At 43.4% G+C, this 19,888-nt stretch overlaps 1 long non-coding RNA gene across 1 annotated transcript in view; it reads right to left on the reverse strand.

The window, feature by feature from the left end:
• The window catches only part of LOC145389958 (uncharacterized), a 41,861-nt gene extending 33,691 nt beyond the window's left edge, over window positions 1-8,170 (reverse strand). Inside the window, exon 1 of the long non-coding RNA XR_013895549.1 lies at window positions 8,156-8,170. This is a non-coding gene — a long non-coding RNA (uncharacterized LOC145389958). The remainder of the gene's footprint in view (window positions 1-8,155) is intronic.
• Between the last annotated feature and the right edge of the window lie 11,718 nt (window positions 8,171-19,888).

Consider the following 19,888-nt stretch of genomic DNA (forward strand, 5'->3'; position numbering starts at 1 on the left):
CACGGCAGCGATGTGGTTAATATTCTTAGAGGCTGATTAGAATATAACAGATTTGATACTGTGCTGGAAATAACAGTCTACCTTTCAGCTTGACGAATTATTTAGCGTTTCTTTCTGTTGTTCAGGGAACTGTGAATATATAGAGGTTTTTGTCTGACACCTCATCCAGTGAAATGTGATCGGAACCAAAAAGCTCCTTCATCTCTGTCCCTATTCATCAACCACTCGTCCACCTCTCCGTCTTATACTACCCATATGTTTTCATCATCCTTGATCTAGATTAACCTTTCTTCTCCTCGCAACTACTCCACTCTACATCTTCCCTTGTGTATTCCCTACATGTTCTATCCACGATCGTCTTGGCCTTCCTCTCTTCTTCCAACCACTACACTCTCATACATACTTCTCTTTGTGCTGTACTATCTCACACTGTTTGTTCACCCAGTTCTTTGCCAACTTTTCATTCATCTTTCTTCACTCACATGCTCTCTCCTTCATGTACTCCTTGGCTTTTCTTTCCATCCACGTTGTTATTGGCCTACCTATTTTTTGTCCTTTATACTTCATCACTCATATGCACCTTCCCTCACGGACTGTTTCTCTGTCCACCACCTCATTATTTATAATCTGTCTCTCCTCCCAACTATCTATCCCACAGCAGAACATCTATTCCACCAAAGTCAATGGAGGGTAATGTTATCACTGGTGTCCGTCCGTAGAGTTGGGACGGTTAGGCGGGCGCAGAGATTTTATTTCTGGAGCAAATCTCAGAAAGTATTAAATGCAGTCATGAACTTTCATTATCGAACAATGTCACTTCAGTTTGTTCTTTGCCTCCGTCCCCTTTCTCTCTGTTATCCCACTTTCATATAAATTTTTTATGTACTCCCTCACTTCTATCCTTCCACCTTGCTCTTGGTCCACCTCTCTTTCCACGCCAATCTCTTACTCCCCATTACCTTCCTATGACCAAACCACATCAGTGTTGCTGAAAGTAAAGGAAGAAAAACTGAACTGCTGCAGCCAGATTGTGTGTGCGCGGGGAAGGATACGTCTGTGTGTGTGTGTGTGTGTGTGTGTGTGTGTGTGTGTGTGTGTGTGTGTGTGTGTGTGTGTGTGTGTGTGTGTGTGTGTGTGTGTGTGTGTGTGTGTGTGTGTGTGCGCGCGCGCTTCGTGCTCCATGTGTTTTCTGTAACTGTTGCTGCGTTTTTCGTCTGTTTTATATATTTTGTTTGTGCTTTGTGTTACTGCAGCTTTATATGCTTGTATGTCTCGTGTGACTAAAGGTGAACTGCTTAAGAACAGTTCCTTTTACAGATACGATTGCTTCTTCATGAATACAGCAAATGTTTTCAGTTTATTTCGCTCTGTGGACGATTATATAAGAGCGTCGTGGAAAATACTGGAATTAGAAAAACTGCAGTAGATACAGCCTTGTTTACCAGATATCCTGCCCAAGTTTCATTAGCAGATACGTTGTCCAAGTTGAATAAAATCGTCTGAAGTAAGAATAAGCTTGAAGAGACGTTGCTGTACTGAAAGTCATTGGATATGCCTTGTTTTATGTCTGTTCGTATGTGGCTGCGAGATAACAGACTCAGGTTCAGTCTTTTATGGCAAGCGTTAATAGATATCTCAGTGCTTTCTTTAATATGGAGGTTAATATATCACTGGAATGTTTCTAAAGCTTTCCGCCTCCACTCAAGTAAAGATGTTTACTGTCTATTACACTCTCCCAATTGGTAGCATAACTGGTGTGTTAACAGATCCCCATCTCTCAGGCAAGGGTGTTTACTCGTCTCTGTTACATGGGTGTCTATTACACACGTCCTATTGGTAATCTGTTGATGGTATGTTTTTCAAAGCCTCCCACCTGTCTCTCGTGCAACGGTGTTTATTATCTATTACACTCCTCTTATTAGTGATGTGTCAAGAGCATGTTTTTAGATTCCGACCACCCTCGTGCAAGGCTTTTTACTGATGATTACACGGAAGTGAAGCTTGGACATTGTTGGAAGGACACAAGTCAAGAGTGAGAGCAGTGGAAATGAGTTATTTAAGAGGAGCCTGTGGAGTCACGTGGAGAGACAGGCTGACGAATGAAGATATAAAGAAGCGTTGTGGTCTTGATGTGGATGTGATAGGAAGCGTTATGAGGAACACACTGAGGTGGTTTAGCTATGTGGAGAGGATGGAGGGTGAAAGACTGACGAAGAGAGTGTATGTGAGTGAGGTGGAGGGGGAAAGAGGGAGAGGGAGGCCGAGGATGAGATGGAGTGATGGGGTGGAGAGGTATATGAGAGAGGGGGTGTGTGAGTTGGGAGCAGGGCAGTGAAATGGCGGGGGACAGGGCGACTTAGAGGCGATTTGTTTGTGGCCACCCCAAACGGGATTGAGGCGTCTGGCAATAGATAGATAGATAGACATACACCATATTGGGAGTCGTACACGTCCTCTCTGATTATACGATGACAACTCTCTCAAATCATGCATGGTCTTCTCATAGCCTTCATCAGCCTCTGAACCACGTAGTCTCGTCTGCTTATACTTGCACTCCTCATAGTCCTAATCAGACCTCAGAGCTACCTATCCAAGCCGTATATTACTGTTATCCTGTGTTCTTTTTATCGTTCTTCTTTTTTTCACTTTTTCTGGCCCCATTCATGCCATTCTGCGTTTTGTTTCAGTCATTTGCTCTCTTTATCTCATACTCTGTTTTTTTTTGTTTTTACTCACTGCTCTTTTTCTCTTATCCCACCTCCTTTTCTCTCGTACTCCTGCCACGGTTCGCCAATTAAATATTTCACGGTTTATTATGCAGATACGAGGCTGTAAGTAATGACCAGGCAAGATGATATATTAAAGCCGGTGCGAATCAAACAGACATATATGGTAAAAGGTCAGACACAGACTTACATATGCACTTCTAAACCGAACTGGAGGAGAGAGAGAGAGAGAGAGATGCACTTCTAAACTGAACTGGAGTAAAGATACATAGAGAGAGAGAGAGAGACAGAGAGACAGAGTATAAATTTTTCTTTACAGAACACAACTCACCGTAAACACACACAGACACAGACACAGACACACAGACACAGACACAGACACACACACACACACATACACACACACATAGACAGACACACACACACCATCTTCTACTTGTACACAGAACCGGCGAAACTTGGACTGTTACACCCGTAGACTTTCAGAGAGCATAATTTCTTATAAAGCGATTTTATGGGCGACCGAAAGTTAGGTTAGGTCACTTTGGGCAGGGTTTGGTCTGATTAGATAATTTTTGGTTGGGTTGGGTTCAGATCGACTACATATAGACGGATTAGGTTAGATTGCTTTAGAATAGGTCGGTTTTGATATATTTTGGGTTGGGTTCTATTGGGTTGGGTTAGGCTGGGGTTAGGTTCGGTTGGATTTGGTCATTTGAGGCTTAAGTGGGTTTCGTTAGGTCGGGTATGGTATGGTTAAGTGATACTGGGTAGGATCAGGCAGGGTTAGATGCGGTTAGACTGCGTCAGAATTAGTTAGTTTAGGTATGGGGAGGTTACGTGAGATAGTGAGGTTAAATACAATTAGACTGGGTTAGGTGAGGTTAAGTTAGATTAGTTTGGGTTATTTTAGGTTGAATTACGTCATTCGAGGCTAGGCCAGGTTCAGTTCGAGCAAATATGGATAGGTTAGGCGAGACTGGCCTAAAATAAGATTCAGAAAACGTTATAAACACAACCCCCTCCTCCCATCTGATTCTGTGACCTACGTCTTGGCTTCAGTCTTTCTCTTCCTATTTCACTCTCTCGTAAAAGTCTTGGTCCCTGTCGAAACGCCTAAATTTACTGCATCGTCAAAGTGGTTTATGCATTGCGGTCTTTTGTTGGTCGGTCCTTCCAAAGTCAAGTATCGCACGAGGTGGACGTGGTTTTGTGTGTGTGTGTGTGTGTGTGTGTGTGTGTGTGTGTGTGTGTGTGTGTGTGTGTGTGTGTGTGTGTGTGTGTGCTTGAAACTGTGTGTACTTGAGTAATGCCCACATGCACACACAAAGGCCAGGACAGTAGTGTGTGTGTGTGTGTGTGTGTGTGTGTGTGTGTGTGTGTGTGTGTGTGTGTGTGTGTGTGTGTGTGCGCACAAACGTGTGTACTTGACTGATATCCACATGCATACACACAAAGGCCAGGACACACAGAGTAGTTGTTTATGTGTGTGGGTTTATGAATAGACTACACTTAGACTCAGGCCAGGACAGACATAGGGTAGTGTGTGTGTGTGTGTGTGTGTGTGTGTTCGTGTGCGCTTGAAGCTGTGTGTACTTGAGTAATGCCCACATGCACACACAAATGCCTCGACAGTAGTGTGTGTGTGTGTGTGTGTTTGTGTGTGTGTGTGTGTGTGTGTGTGTGTGTGTGTGTGTGTGTGTGTGTGTGTGTGTGTGTGTGTGTGTGTGTGGAAACGTGTGTACTTGACTGATATCCACATGCATACACACAAAGGCCAGGACACACAGAGTAGTTGTTTATGTGTGTGGGTTTATGAATAGACTACACTTAGACTCAGGCCAGGACAGACATAGGGTAGTGTGTGTGTGTGCGTATGTGTTTGTATGTGTTAACAGAATACACATACAGAGTACCATGTGTGTGAACAGAATATGTAGAGTAGCATGTGTGTGTGTACGTGTGAATAGAATACACATGTAGACGTGTGTGCTACCCACACTGACACCCTCTAATTCTTTCAGCCAGGATTGGAGACGTAGCGTGTATATGTTAGGACTCCATATTATAATTACAAATCATAACAGATAGCATGATGGATAGATAGATAGACAGATAGACAGAGAGATAGAAGCAGCAAGTACGTGTGGACATTCAAGTGCATATACATACATACCAGTTCTCACAAACCACTTACTAAAGTCAGTCAATAATATCTTTACAAACACTCCCGACGCAGTGCCAAGCGACATAGGTTTCATAGCACCCTTTTTTTTTTTTTTTAGGGATTTATGTGTATTAAACCTTAAGGATTCTTTAGTATGTTGCGTTTATTGTTTTGATATAGACACAATTTCCATCAGTAACCTTCAGAATGACACCAAGGTGTAATGTACAAAATAATTCGCTATGGAAAACGTGTTAGGAAATCTCAAGAGTCACATATAATATGGGCCAAAACCTTATGACATCTAACCTTCAATCCGATGACCTAACAGTAATGAGGGGAAAGTGAAGACTAAAGCTCACCCTTTCAATTAGGAAAGTCTGCTTCCTAAATGAATAAAATTGCTTGTCGGTATCCACACTATAATGAACCCCTTCAATACGATGTCTACTAGATTTAATTATTGCAACTACCACGAGATTTTATTCAACTTATGACATCTCAAAACTCTTCACCTTAAGTGGAACTGCCGAGACAGACAAAGAAAGAGACAGACGGAAGCAGAGACTAACAGAGAGACAGAGGCACAGGCAGAGGAAGATTTAGAGAGAGAGAGATTGGATCAGTTACAAGGACAGGGAAAACTGAGGAGAGGAAATCAGGTAAGGAGAAGGGTAGAAAGACCGAGAGAGAGACTGAGACAGAGAGAAGGAGGCAGAGACAGAGAACATGATGCAGAGGTGAGTGCAAGCAACTGAATGAGGTAAACGTGAGAGGATGCGGGGTTTGGAAGTGGAGGAAATAGAACGATTCTTTTAGTCCAAAATGGAAGAGGCTGAAAGAGCGAGCATATATTCATTCACGCAAACACTGATACAAGCACTGATCAGCGCATGCATGCACACTAATACACGCAGGCACTAATAGGCACTGATACACACAGGCACTGAATCACACAGGCACTGATACACTATCTATCTATCCATCTATATACCTAGGTTGCTTCCCCCAAGGAAAGGGACGTAGCCAAGACAGGACGACACACTCCCCATTTACTCATCCATTCAAAGACATTCATTCATATCTTAGCCCCAAAGGGGAGAACGGACAGATCCTCACCGCACCACACTGCACTAGGGTCAACTGCGCAATGCAATCAGTGACATCCGCAGCAGGGCCCGACAGCAGAGTTGCTTTACCCCTGCCACAGCATAACAGACTCATCCCCTTACCCGCACCTGACCTGAAATAGCTCATCAGACCAAATGGGGGAGAATATCCCCTCAGGGCTGCGTCATCACTTATTCATTCACAATTTCTCTCCACCCATTTCTGTCACGCACAGCCACTCTTCCTTGCTCAACAGACGTCCCTCTTGCATCTAGCGCTCTCTTCACACTGTCCATCCATCCTATTTGTGGTCTTCCTCTCAGCCTTACACCTCTCACATCAGATCTAGTTATCTTTTTCACCAATCGCTCATTATCCATTCTCTCCATATGCCCAAACCATCGCAACACCCTCTGCTCAACTCTACCAGCCATCTCCCGAACAACTCCAGTTCTCCTTCGCACTTCATCATTCCGCACTCGATCCATACACGTCACTCCACACATACTCCTCAGACACCTCATCTCCATTACGTTCAAACTTTTCCTCTCTGCTACACCCATATTCCATGTTTCAGCCCCATACAATGCAGTCGGTACCACAACACCCTCATACAGCCTTCTCTTTACATCCATTCTAAGCGAACGACATCTAAACACTTTTTCATTCCTCCCAGCACCTTTCCTACTTCATTTATTCTAAATTTCACTTCTGCATCTATTCTTCCATCCACAGAAACATGTGACCCTAGATTTTTAAAACACTCTACCTCCTCAAGCAACTCGCCATTCAAAACTATATTCATCCCCCTACCATCTACCAACCTCGTACACTTCATCACTTTACTTTTATTCCCATTTACTTTCAATTTCCTCCTTTCACACACCCTTCCAAACTCCTCTACCAACTGTCTCAATCTCTCCTCTGAATCAGCCACCAGTGCAGTATCATCTGCAAACAGCAGCTGCTTCAGATTCCACTCTCCACCATCAACATTCACCAGACTCAGACCTCCACCTAAAACTCTTGCATTCACCTCCCTTACAACACCATCCATGTAAATATTAAACAACCAAGGCGACATCACACATCCCTGTCGCAGCCCCACTCTCACAGGAAACCAATCACTCACAGCATTTCCCACTCTTACACACGCTCTACTATTTACATAAAAACTTTTCACCCCTTTCAGTAACCTACCATCAAGTCCATACAATCTTAAAACAGTCCACAAAGCCTCCCTATCAATTCAATCATACGCTTTCTCTAAATCCATAAATGCCCAAAACACATCCTTCCCTTTCGCTAAATACTTTTCACACCCTTGTCTCACAGCAAACACCTCATCAACGCATCCCCTCCCTCTCCTAAAGCCACACTGCTCATCACCAATCACTCCCTCTGTACCCTCTCTAACTCTCATAATTAACACTCTACCATACACCTTACCTACAACACTCAACAGACTTATACCCCTAAAGCTAGTACATTCATACTTATCACCCTTGCCTTTATACAACGGGACCACACAAGCACTTGCCCAGTCAATTGGCATCATACCTTTCTCAAAGCACACATTCAACAATCTTACTAACCAGTCAACAGTAGTCACTCCACCACCCTTCAGGCTTGAGATTTTATTAGGTCTTGTGGTATTATTCTTACAAAGCTCATGGTCTCATAGTGCCAGGGATTGATTCCTGGCACTGCAGCATCCTATCCTATCATCATCATTGTCGCTGTTGTCAATGAGCAAGTAATATGAGTACCTAGATTAAGTTAACTGGCACTGTATACTCTAGTGGTGGAAAGATCTACTTAGCCTACTGAGCCTGGCACTGCCACTAATTCTAATTATCATCATTAGGCATTATCATTAGCTCTCATCATTAGGCATTATCATTATCAACAGCTCTGCCTCCTTTTCCCACCCAAGGATGGGGTGAGGAATTCTCAATTAAAATTTCATAAGTAGGGGGGCAACTGTAATACTCTGTACATCTCAACTTGGCTAAGAGTGATTTAGAAAGGATGCAACGTTACTGTACTGCCATCCTTGTCTTACTCTGCTTCAGGGCTTTGGGGATTGGCCTGCAAATGACACAAATCTTTGCCAAGTCAAGGTGGACAAACCAAAAATGTTCTAACTCACTTTTCAGAAGGGCGGTAATAGCCGTAGTTGTAGTGGTAGGTGTAGTAGTAGCAGTAGATAAGATTTGAAGACAGATGGCCTAGGGTAACCTCTTCTGACCAGTTAATTTCCCCACAGGTTAAAGGCCACTGTGTTACAAGGAGCCTGCAGCACCAACCCCAATGTAGCATTGTTGCCCATCGCAGCATCGACATCAATCGCAGCATCACTAACCCCGTCGGCAGCGGTAACACCAACACAGCAACAACGGAAACATCAACACGAGTTTCACAGGCAGCCCCTGAAAATGTGGCAGGTTTTTAGGAGATAATCTCAGCTCTGTTGATAATTTAACTCTTTGTCTGTGGAGGTGTTCAATACAGATCTTAGTTAACTCTTAATGTATTGGTGCTGGAGTGGCACTACTAGGATGAAAGGGGGGAGATTGCCTTCCCTATCCCCCAACAGGAGAAAGGTGCACTACAGAAGGGTAACTCAGCCTGCCATCCACTGAATTCATATTCTGATGGGCTTGGGGTTGCAACTACTACAGCTACTAGTACACGAGAACAAATATGAACAAATCCATTTTACATCATTTGTCTGGCTCAATTCCCTGGTAATAGTCCCTCATGTACTTCCTTATTCCCAGAAAGGAAGATTGTGGACTGCAGCAGAACATGACAATCCTATGGTTCTGCATTATTTACATAATTCTTAATGACTAGTATTATTCTTGTGTTACTCTTTTGTTACTACTCAAGACTGAATATGAAAAGATAGCAGTTTAGATAAATAGGTAGTAGGAAACGGGGTTGTACATAGACTTAATTTCTTCACAGAGAGGGCTGTCTCCTAATATGAATAAAACAGTCTGGTGGTAGCAAGTATAAACTATATGACATCAGCAGAAGGCCCCATACTACAGGTCCCTTTGGCAAAATAAAAGATGTCACAGCCAAAAGAAAAAAAAAAATCCTGCACTTTTCCCCCCATGTAAGATGAGGTACTTTAACTGGTTATAATAATAATAATAATAATAAATCATCCATCATCCAATCCTATCGGCCAATGAGGCAAGTTGATCCTAACATTTAAGATGAGAGTGACCAGCCTCACTCATCCCTGAATGGCATTACGTGAGCAATAAACTCCAACCACCCCTTGGATATAAACCTTCACCAGCTCAATCCAACTGGAACATCACAATTACCCACTAAGTCACCAGGCACAAAAATTTGGTTATATGATTACCATCCAGCACGGTAAATGTTTCCCTGGTGTACAGGAAACCATTTGGCTTGTCACTCAGTGTAGAGTCACCCACAGGCAGAAGGAAGGGGAAAAAATGAAGGAAAGAAAGACAGAAGAGGGGGTGTAAAGTCACCTGTAAGCAGAAGGATGAGGAAAGAATTAACGAAAGAAAGAGAGAAGAGGATGGAAGGAAAGAAGGATGGAGGAAAGGAAAGGACAGACCCCGAGAGCAGCTCTACATCGAGTGAGTGGATGGTGAGCGCTCCCACCTACCACAAAATATAACAATAATAGTAATAATAATAAGTACTTTAATAACCATGTCACCTGCCATTTCACTGATCCCCCTCCCCTCTCATATACCTCTCCATTCCTACCTTATCCTCAGCCTCCCCTTCCTTCTCCCTCAACTCCCTATGCCAAATGAGGAGGATGGTGGACCGTAGGAGAAAGGGAACTTCTGGTTTCCTGTCCAGGCAGCTGGCTGGTACTAACGTGGCAGCTGGTTGGTATTAATTTGGCTTTCTTCTCCCCCCCTGCTCCCTCTCTGTAGGCGGTTTCCATGGCTCAGTCAACTCACACACCTGAAAATATACTACACATTAGTTCTTTCCTTTCAAACCTTGATTAACAAAAGTAGCTTGTTGGCAGCAAGAACATTATCATCTGGAGACAACATCAGTTAAATAACTTGTCAATACCAAATGCAAGATGTTTTTAATAATAATTCATCCATCCATCCATCATCCAATCCTACATTGCCCCATGTGGAGCATAGGAGCCCGGGGCTAGGTAATTGGTCCCGACAAATATGATGAGAGTGACCAGCCTCACTCATCCCTGAGTGGCATTACATAAGCAATCAACCCCAACCACCCCTTGGATATAAACCTTCACTGGCTCAATCCAATTGGAACATCAGAATTACCCACTAAATCACCAGGTGCCAAAATCTGGTTATATGGTTACAACCCAGCATAGTAAATGGTTTCCTGTTGCACAGGAAACCATTTGACTTGTCACTCAGTGTAGTCACCCACAGGCTGAAGGAAGGGGAAAGAATGAAGGAAAGACAGAAGAGGGAATGTAAAGTCACCCATAGGCAGAAGGACAAGGAAAGAATGAAGGAAAAAAGACAGAAGAGAATAGAAGGAAAGAAGGATGGAGGAGAGGAAAGGGCAGACACCCGAGAACAGTGCTACATCGAGTGAGTGGATGGTGAGTGCCCCCACCTACCACAAATAATAATAATAGTAATAATAATAACTACTTTAAGAATAACGAGAACTACTCTAAGTCTCAATGGCATGCCTAATGGGCCACATCCCCACACATCATTCAAGGCCCTGAAATCCTGATACAACAACACAGGCATAACTATCCACACACAGGAGGAGGCCGTAGCACGGGCCGAACAGGGTAGTACTCCCGAGGGGAATGGGAATGCTGGTGATAGGGAGAGCTGGAGCTCCTGTTTCACTAGCTATCTAACCATCCCCCTTTGCTGACCTTTTCAGTGTGACAGTAACATGGAGAGTAGAGCAGCATACTCTCCCAAACATTTCCTCTAACTATCTATGCACTACACCACATGCACTTTACATTTCACACAACGTATCCCACTACGTTACAGGGGTTGGCGCCAGCAAGGGCATGCGGCCAGAAAACTTCGCCCCCGTTACCTAGTGGCGGACTTTTGGGGGGAGGCGTGGCGGGGCTTCCGCCGGCATAGATCATGAGTCCAGGGTGAGATAGGGCTCGGGCCTGTGCTAGAGGGTACAGGGCATTGCGGTTCCCAGGCTGCCGCTTATGCCCAATAGAGAGGGGCCCGAACCTGGGAGTAGCGCCCCAGGAGGTTGCCCTATCAGTGGGTGTATAATGGCGGGATAGTTGCAGTGCCAAGACGCGCTTGGAGGGTGTCCATGCAGCTGTCCTGGCAGGGTGCCCCGAGGCCACTACCACAGCCACTGGTAAGCTGGTGGGCTAGGGGTCCCAGATCCATTGCCTGGACCTGGGACTGTGCAGTGAGTGGGACCTGTGCTGTGTCTGTCCCCATTTATTAATACTGAAGATAACAAAACAAAATAAGTTTCAAAGCAAGCCTGAGGACAGTACATCATCCATGGGGATGAGGGTGGGTTCATGGAATGTGGGAAGTTTGAGGGGAAGAGCAGGGGAAGTCGTTGAGGCATTCAGTAGGAGGTGGGTGGATGTGACGTGTTGGCAGGAAGTCCGGTACAGGGGTGGATCAGCCAGAAAGATTGTTGGGAAGGACTGTTGCTATAAGTTGTTTTGGCAGGGGGGGACAGACGGATATGAAGGTGTTGGTGTGATGGTTGCGGAGAAATGGGTGGAATATGTTATGAATGTTTTGAGAGTAAGCGATAGGATATTGGTAGTGAAAATTCTGTTGGAAAGAAAGATAGCTGTGATTATATCGGCATATGCTCCACAGGCAGGATTGGATGAATCAGAGAAAGATAGATTTTGGGATGATTTAATACGTGTAGTGGGTGGTATGCGGGATGATGAGATAGTGATTTTGGGAGGGGACTTAAATGGTCATGTAGGTGAAGCAGCACAAGGTTATGAAGGAGTGCATGGGGGATGTGCATATGGTCTAAGGAATGCAGAAGGGGAAAGGATACTCGAGTTTGGGGAGGCAACGGACATGATTGTGTGCAACACATATTTTAGGAAAAGAGACAGTAGGTTAATTACGTATGAGTCTGGGGGAAATAGCAGTCAGATAGATTATTTTCCGGTTAGGAGGGCCGATAGGAGGTTAGTGAGGGATGTTAAAGTTATAGGAAGTGAGAAGTGTGTGCAGCAGCACAAACTATTGATTTGTGATATGGTGCTTAAAGAACAAGTGATGAAAAAGAGGACTTATGTACACCCGCGAACCAAAGTTTCGGTACCCCCCTCGATGGAAGGAAGTTGAAGTCAGGGTTAGAGAGAGGGCAGGTGAACGGACAACCGTGAGTGGTACTTTGGAACTGAGCTACGAGGCGAATAGTGAGAAACCTAATGACACTGGATTCGAAACATTTCCATGCAATTCACCTGCAAAACATTATGCATTCGTAACATACATACTGTAACATATAACATAGACTACTGTGTTATCATGGTGTCCTGTGATACTGACCCATCTGTTTCGGATCCTCATCACACAAATAAAGCACTGAGCCAGTTGTATATAAGTTGCAACTTGTCATTATAACTGCAGTCATAATTTTTGTGAATGTTATCCCTGGATTGTCTATAGCTATAATAAAGAATGATTGTGAATTTAATGTTGATTTTCACAGTAGTTGTGCGGATGGTTATAAATGTGGCAATTATTTTAGGTGGACGACTAAACCACATTGTGATGGACAGCGGAGAGCATTCGCCAATAATTTACTATAACCAGATGAAATTAGATGTAAACAACACAAAATATTATGAGACAACGACGACACAGCTGTGGTATCCTGCTCCGCCTTGTTATCAAGGCCTTAACTGTGGCTTCACCTCATACGTGCATTATTTCCATTCAGTCGCTGCCTCTTTTATTACTCTTACTTCCCGGTATCCTCTTACTGCGAGTCGTCATATTCTTTGGAGGGTTTCTTGTCGTCCGATCCTATAACCCCTACTGTATTACATTATTCCTCGCATCATCATTCCCAGACAAACAACGTTAGCACAAGACTGATGAATTTGTTAATACCATTATTGCCACTGCCACTACTATTCCCCCTTTCCCCATTGTGTCTACTGCAATTCCCCTCACAGTACTACTACTGCTACTCCTATTACTACTCCACTATAAATCTGTATAATAATACATATGATTGTCCTTATGTCTGTGTATCTGTTAATCATATTGTCCCTGTCCCATCGTCGACAACTCGTCACTTACCCCGCACCGCTACCCCAGTTGCACCCCACCCCCCTCCGGGCCCTCTTTCCCACCAGCCATGAGCTCTATTCCTCCCCCACTCTGAACCATTTTACCCCTCACCTCCTTCTTGGGCCACCAGGTCTGTTGTTCACCTTTTACCGGTGAATATACGTGGCATGCATTAATAAGAATAATTATAAAATTGACAGCAACAACATACATCTGCAGTATTCCCAACATTACATACTTATAAAAGTTGCAGACCCAAACTTGCCTAAATTACGGAGTTCTGATATATTAACCACAGAACCGACCACAGACTGTTCCTATCATTGCCACTGGACCTTACCTGTAGCACTTCACTATAGTAATACAACCCATTGAAGTCCTTTGTGGGATCACTACACATGTTTGGGAAAAATAACAGCGCACAACATGCCTACAACCCATGAAAGTTTCACTGACATCCAGTAAATTGCCTAGAAGTTAGCGAACAAACACACGGCTGGACATAGACTGAGGCTGAATGTCTCGCATCGGTATATGACAACCTGACAAAACTATTACGATCCTGCTTTGTAGGTGTCATCATAGTTATAATAATAATAATAATAATCATAATAATAATAATAATCGTAGTAATAGTAGCAGCAGTAGCAGTAGTAGTAGTAGCAGTAGTTGTAGTGGTGGTAATAATAGTAGTAGTAGTAGTAGTAATCACATGTTAATATCCATGATACAGAGGAGGACAAACACCATAATCTCCCTGATAAAACAAGTGAAAACAGCTGTGACATATAAAACCAACCAGTGCCATAATATGCTGTAATGGTAGGGTTTTAGTAATACTAAATTAATGTTTGACCGCAACCCAACCTTCTGTCATGGCAAACAGATTCTGCATTGCGTCGACACATGCCATGCCAGTGTGTGTCCTTCTCAGTATCGTGCCTAATAACATGTGATTAATTATTATTATTATTATTATTATTATTATTATTATTACTGTGATGACACCTGCAATGCAGGATCACGAGAGTTTTGTCAGGTCGTTACATACCGATGCAAGACATTCTGCTTCTGTCTGTCTGTGTCCAGTCGTTTGTTTGTTTGTCCAGTAACTTCTCCTAGGCTATTTGATGGATGTCAGTGAAACATCATATGCTTATTTTAGTGGCTTGTAGGCATGTTGTGCACTGTTATTTTTCCCAAACACGTGTAGCGATCTCACAGAGGACTACAGTGGGTTGTATTACCATGGTGAAGTGCTATAGGGAAGGTGCAGTGGTAATGATAAGAACGGTCTGTGGTCGGTTTTGTGGTTAATACTCGTATATCAGTGCTCCGTAATATAAGCACGTGTGGGTCTGCAGTTATTAAGTGTAATGTTAGGAACACTACAGTACACATCTACGATGTTGTTGTTATTATTACATTATTATTGCCTACCTTTAGAAGGCGGAGCGATCATGTTTTTAACTGCATCTGTGTGTGTGTGTGTGTGTGTGTGTGTGTGTGTGTGTGTTCCTATTATATCTCATGAACGGCTTGAGCTATCAACATAAAACCTTCTTGGTATCAATATATGGCCTAAAGTTTGGACTTGGCAAACAGAATATTTTAGAGGCCGATTAGCGTTTAGCTCTTAAATGCCTTCTTATTTATCATTAATGCATGCCACGTATATTCACAGGTAAAGGGTGAACAACAGGCCTTCTACCCCAAGGATGAGGTGAAGGGTAATGTGGTGTCGGAGTGGGGGAGGAGTAGAATCCATCGTGGGTGGGAACTGGAGTAGCGGTGCCGGGTCAGTGACGAGTTGTCGACGGAGGGACAGGGACAATAATTATGATTAACAGATACACAGACATAAGAACAATCATATTTATCATTATACAGATTTATAGTGGAGTAGTAATAGGAGCAGCAGTAGTAGTACTGTGAGGGAAATTAGACACAATAGGAAACGGGGGATTACAGTAGTAGTGGCAGTGGCAATAATGGTACAGTAGAACCTCTCTCATTCGGACTATATGGGGGGAAGGGTTGTCCGGATTAGCAGATTGTCCGGACTATCAGGGTAATCTCCAGTTCATACCAAACTCTATCTACATATGGTATGTTTGCTAATTATTAACATATCTGGCATATGTCAACCCTACGTAACTGCAAAAGATGAAATGATACCGGTACTAAAATAACAAAACTAATCATGTAAGATAGTTTTGTATTGCATAATTTACAGGTAAGGCCATGACAAGAAACTAGCCTACATTTTAAATTGTAGTAAGTGACTAAGGCCCATGTAGGCAAAAAAATAAATTAATTAATTAACTAATATTTGGAATAAAAATAAAACTTATGTAGGCAAAAAATACATTGTCATCTTTGGCATATTGATAACACCCATATGGGCAAGAAGCTAATGTTTGATGTACAAGTAAAGCACATTTAAGTACAAAAAATAACCTTCAGTAATCACTAAACACTGCAGAATATTCGGACCCAATTTTCTGTAAGCAAACTCCTCCTTTTAACACGTTTATTCATTACAGAAGCTAGACTTGCATTAAGGGGCATGGTAAGGAGGATTAACTTTTGAAATACAGAGTAAAAATATTAATGGTTGGTGAACTAGCTGATGGAACGAATGCTAGTGTGTGTTTAAACAGGCGCCCATGTAGCGACCTAGTGTGCTCCGAGACTAAATGAATGACGAACGCTTTCCGCGCCGATACTGAAAATGACTTTAGAATTACTTTCAATATATTTTTGGACCTTATTATTTTTAAATTCTGTCCGGATTAACAGAAGTCCGGATTAAAGGGGTCCGGACTAAAGAGGTTCTACTGTATTAACAAATTCAGCAGTCTTGTGCTAACGTTGTTTGTCTGGGAGTGATGATGCGAGGAATAATGTAATACAGTAGGGGTTATAGGATCGGACGACAAGAAACCCTCCAAGGAATATGACGACTCGCAGTAAGAGGATACCGGGAAGTAAGAGTAATAAAAGAGGCAGCGACTGAAGGGAAATAATGCACGTATGAGGTGAAGCCACAGTTAAGGCCTTGATAACAAGGCGGAGCAGGATACCACAGCTGTGTCTTCGTTGTCTCATAATATTTTGTGTTGTTTACATCTAATTTCATCTGGTTATAGTAAATTATTGGCGAATGCTCTCCGCTGTCCATCACAATGTGGTTTAGTCGTCCACATAAAATAATTGCCACATTTATAACCATTCGCACAACTACTGTGAAAATCAACATTAAATTCACAATCATTCTTTATTATAGCTATAGACAATCCAGGGATAACATTCACAAAAATTATGACTGCAGTTATAATGACAAGTTGCAACTTATATACAACGGGCTCGGTGCATTATTTGTGTGATGAGGATCCGAAACAGATGGGTCAGTATCACAGGACACCATGATAACACAGTAGTCTATGTTATATGTTACAGTATGTATGTTATGAACGCATAATGTTTTGCAGGTGAATTGCATGGAAATGTTTCGAATCCAGTGTCATTAGGTTTCACACTATTCGCCTCGTAGCTCAGTTCCAAAGTACCACTCACAGTTGTCCGTTCACCTGCCCTCTCTCTAACCCTGACTTCAACTTCCTTCCATCGAGGGGGGTACTGAAACTTTGGTTCGCAGGTGTACCTAGGAGGAAAATATGAAAGCTGAAAAACCAAGTAGTAAGGGATGCCTTCTATAGCGAGTTGAGGAGAGTGGTGGCTGAACAGGGAGCTGTAGACAAAGGCGTTAATGAACAGTACAGAGCCCTCAAGAAATATTTCTTGAGAGTTACTGATGTAACATGTGGCTGGACAAGAGGACCACCAAGACATAAAGTAACTTGGTGGTGGGATGAGGGTGTAGAAGCTGCAGTTAAGTAGAAAAAGAAGGCTTTTCCAGGAATGGAAGAAGGGTGGTAGCAAAGAGGAATATTTGGCTGCCAAGCGTAGGGCTAGGAGAGAGGTATACAGGGCAAAGTCTGAGTCACAGAGACAATTACTTGATAACCTAAATCATGGGGAAAGGAAAAATATATTTAGCGTGGCAGGTCAGGTGAAGCGGGATAATCGGGATATCATAGGTGAGCAGTGTGTGAAGAATCATGAAGGAAAGGTAGTGGTGAACAGTGAGGATATTAAAGATGCATGGAGAGAGCATTATAACCGGTTGTTCAATGAGGAGTTTGACTGGGACAGGGAAGGTTTGGAGCCAGCAGATCCAGTGTCTGGCCCTTGGCCTTTGATTGATACTGCTACTGTGAGTGAGGCAATAGCCAGGATGAGGGTGGGGAAGGCAGCAGGTGTGTCTGGGTTGACCGCCGAAATGTTGAAGGCCTCAGGCGATATAGGGGTGAGTTTAGTCACTGACCTGATAAATAGGATTATTTAGAAGTGTGTTGTCCCAGATGATTGGCTGAAGTGTGTAATTGTAAATGTGTATAAAGTGATGCCCTGGAAAGAGGAAATTACAGAGGTATAAAGCTTTTAGATCAGATAATGAAGGTAATGGAGAGAGTTTTAGAAGGTATGATTAGAGAAAGAGTGAATATTGATGAGATGCAGTTTGGGTTTATGCCAGGTAGGGGGACCACTGATGCCATATTCATTGCTCGACAGCTTCAGGAAAAATATATATTGGAAGGAGAAGAGATTTTTATTTCGTTTTTGTTGATTTGGAAAAGGCCTTTGACAGAGTCCCTAGAGAGGTGGTGAAGTGGGCAATGAGAAAGCTTGGCTTGGAGGAGTGGCTGGTGAGGGTGGTTATGGCCATGTATGTGGGTCCTCACACCCAGGTGAGAGTGAATGGAGATTTGAGTGATGAGTTTTCCGTGAATGCTGGTGTGCATCAGGGGTCAGTCTTGAGTCCCATGTTGTTTATCATGGTACTTGAAGCCCTTTCACATGACTTTAGAAAAGGACTCCCGTGGGAATTGTTGTATGCTAATGATTTGATGATGATTGCAAAGAATGAAAGGGAGGCGGAGGAAATGTTTAGGAAGTGGAGAGATGGTATGGGGCAAAAGGGTTTAAGGGTAAATGCAGATAAAACAAAAGTGATGATATCTAGGGTTGGTGGCGGTACTGTCAAAGACGAGGGAGTGTGGCCATGTGCAGTTTGCCATAAGGGCGTGGGAAGTAATTCCATCTTGTGCGGTGTGTGTGATAAATGGGTGCATAAGAGATGTAGTGGTATCAGAGGTAGACTGCGAGATAATGCTGATTTTATGTGTACGGCGTGTCGGGGTGAGCAGGTGGAGATTGTCAAACGTGAAAGGATTGAACTTGCTGGTGAATCTCTTGAGTGTGTGGAAGAGTTTTGTTATTTGGGAGACATGTTGTGTGCTGGAGGTGAGGCTGGAGCTAGCTCTGTGGCTAGGTGAAAAGTGGTTGGAAGAAGTTCAAGGAGCTCTTGCCTCTCCTGACATTGAGAGGGCTCTCCCTACGTGCTAAGGGGGTCTTTGTATGCAGCATGTGTTAGGAATGTAATGCTGTATGGCAGTCAGACCTGGGCAGTGAAGGAGGAAGACATTCGCTGGCTCAGACATACAGAAATGACAATGATTAGGTGGATGTGCAGTGCGTCCCTGCGTCCAAGGCCTGGAGGGGCTGGGTTTACAATGGAAGAGTTGAGAGGTAGGATGGGACTGGAGTGTATTGGTGTTGTGATGAGGAGAGGTAGCTTGAGGTGGTTTGGACATGTGAAGAGGATGGGGGATGATAATTGGGTGAGGAAGGTGAGAAGTGTTAATATTGGGGGTGGGGTTATGAGGGGTAGACCAAGAAAGACATGGGACGAGGTCATGAAGTGTGACCTCAGGGTTAAGGGACTGAACAGGGAGGCTGCAATGGATCGTGCAGCGTGGAGAGCCGCCATTAGGTGACCAAAGCCGACACATGCAAGCATGTTGGAGCCTTTCAAAACGAAAACGAAAACGAAACACATGCATTTCATAAAACCCATCCAATAATCCATCCAACTTTTCAAGTTAAATAATTGCTGTCAACCCTCATTATGTACTCCCCCATACAAATGTCATCCAATCATCATCTATCTGCTCAGCAAAAAATCAAACACACACCAAAATGAGATACTGGTCTCTGGTTTGAATAAACCTACACCACCTGTCTACATATAGCCGGACCCTTTAATCCTGTAAGGGGTGGCCACAAACAAATTGCCTCCAAGTCACCCTGTCTCCTGCCATTTCACTGCTCCCCCCCTCTCATATACCTCTCCATTCCTACCTTATCCTCAGTCTCCTGTTCCTTCTCCCTCAACTCCTTATGCCAAATGAGGAGGATGGTGGACCGTAGGAGAAAGGGAACTTCTGGTTTCCAGTCCAGGCAGCTGGCTGGTATTAACGTGGCAGCTGGTTGCTATTAATTTGGCTTTCTTCTCCCCCCCTGCTCCCTCTCTGTAGGCGGTTTCCATAGCTCAGTCAACTCACACACCTGAAAATATACTATACATTAGTTCTTTCCTTTCAAACCTTGATTAACAAAAGTAGCTTGTTGGCAGCAAGAACATTATCATCTGGAGACAACATGAGTTAAATAACTTGGCAATACCAAATGCA

This window comes from Coenobita brevimanus, unplaced genomic scaffold (genome assembly GCF_032717465.1).
Source record: "Coenobita brevimanus isolate Jiangsu-jjx unplaced genomic scaffold, ASM3271746v2 jjx.HiC_scaffold_2656, whole genome shotgun sequence".
Lineage (NCBI taxonomy): Eukaryota > Metazoa > Arthropoda > Malacostraca > Decapoda > Coenobitidae > Coenobita > Coenobita brevimanus.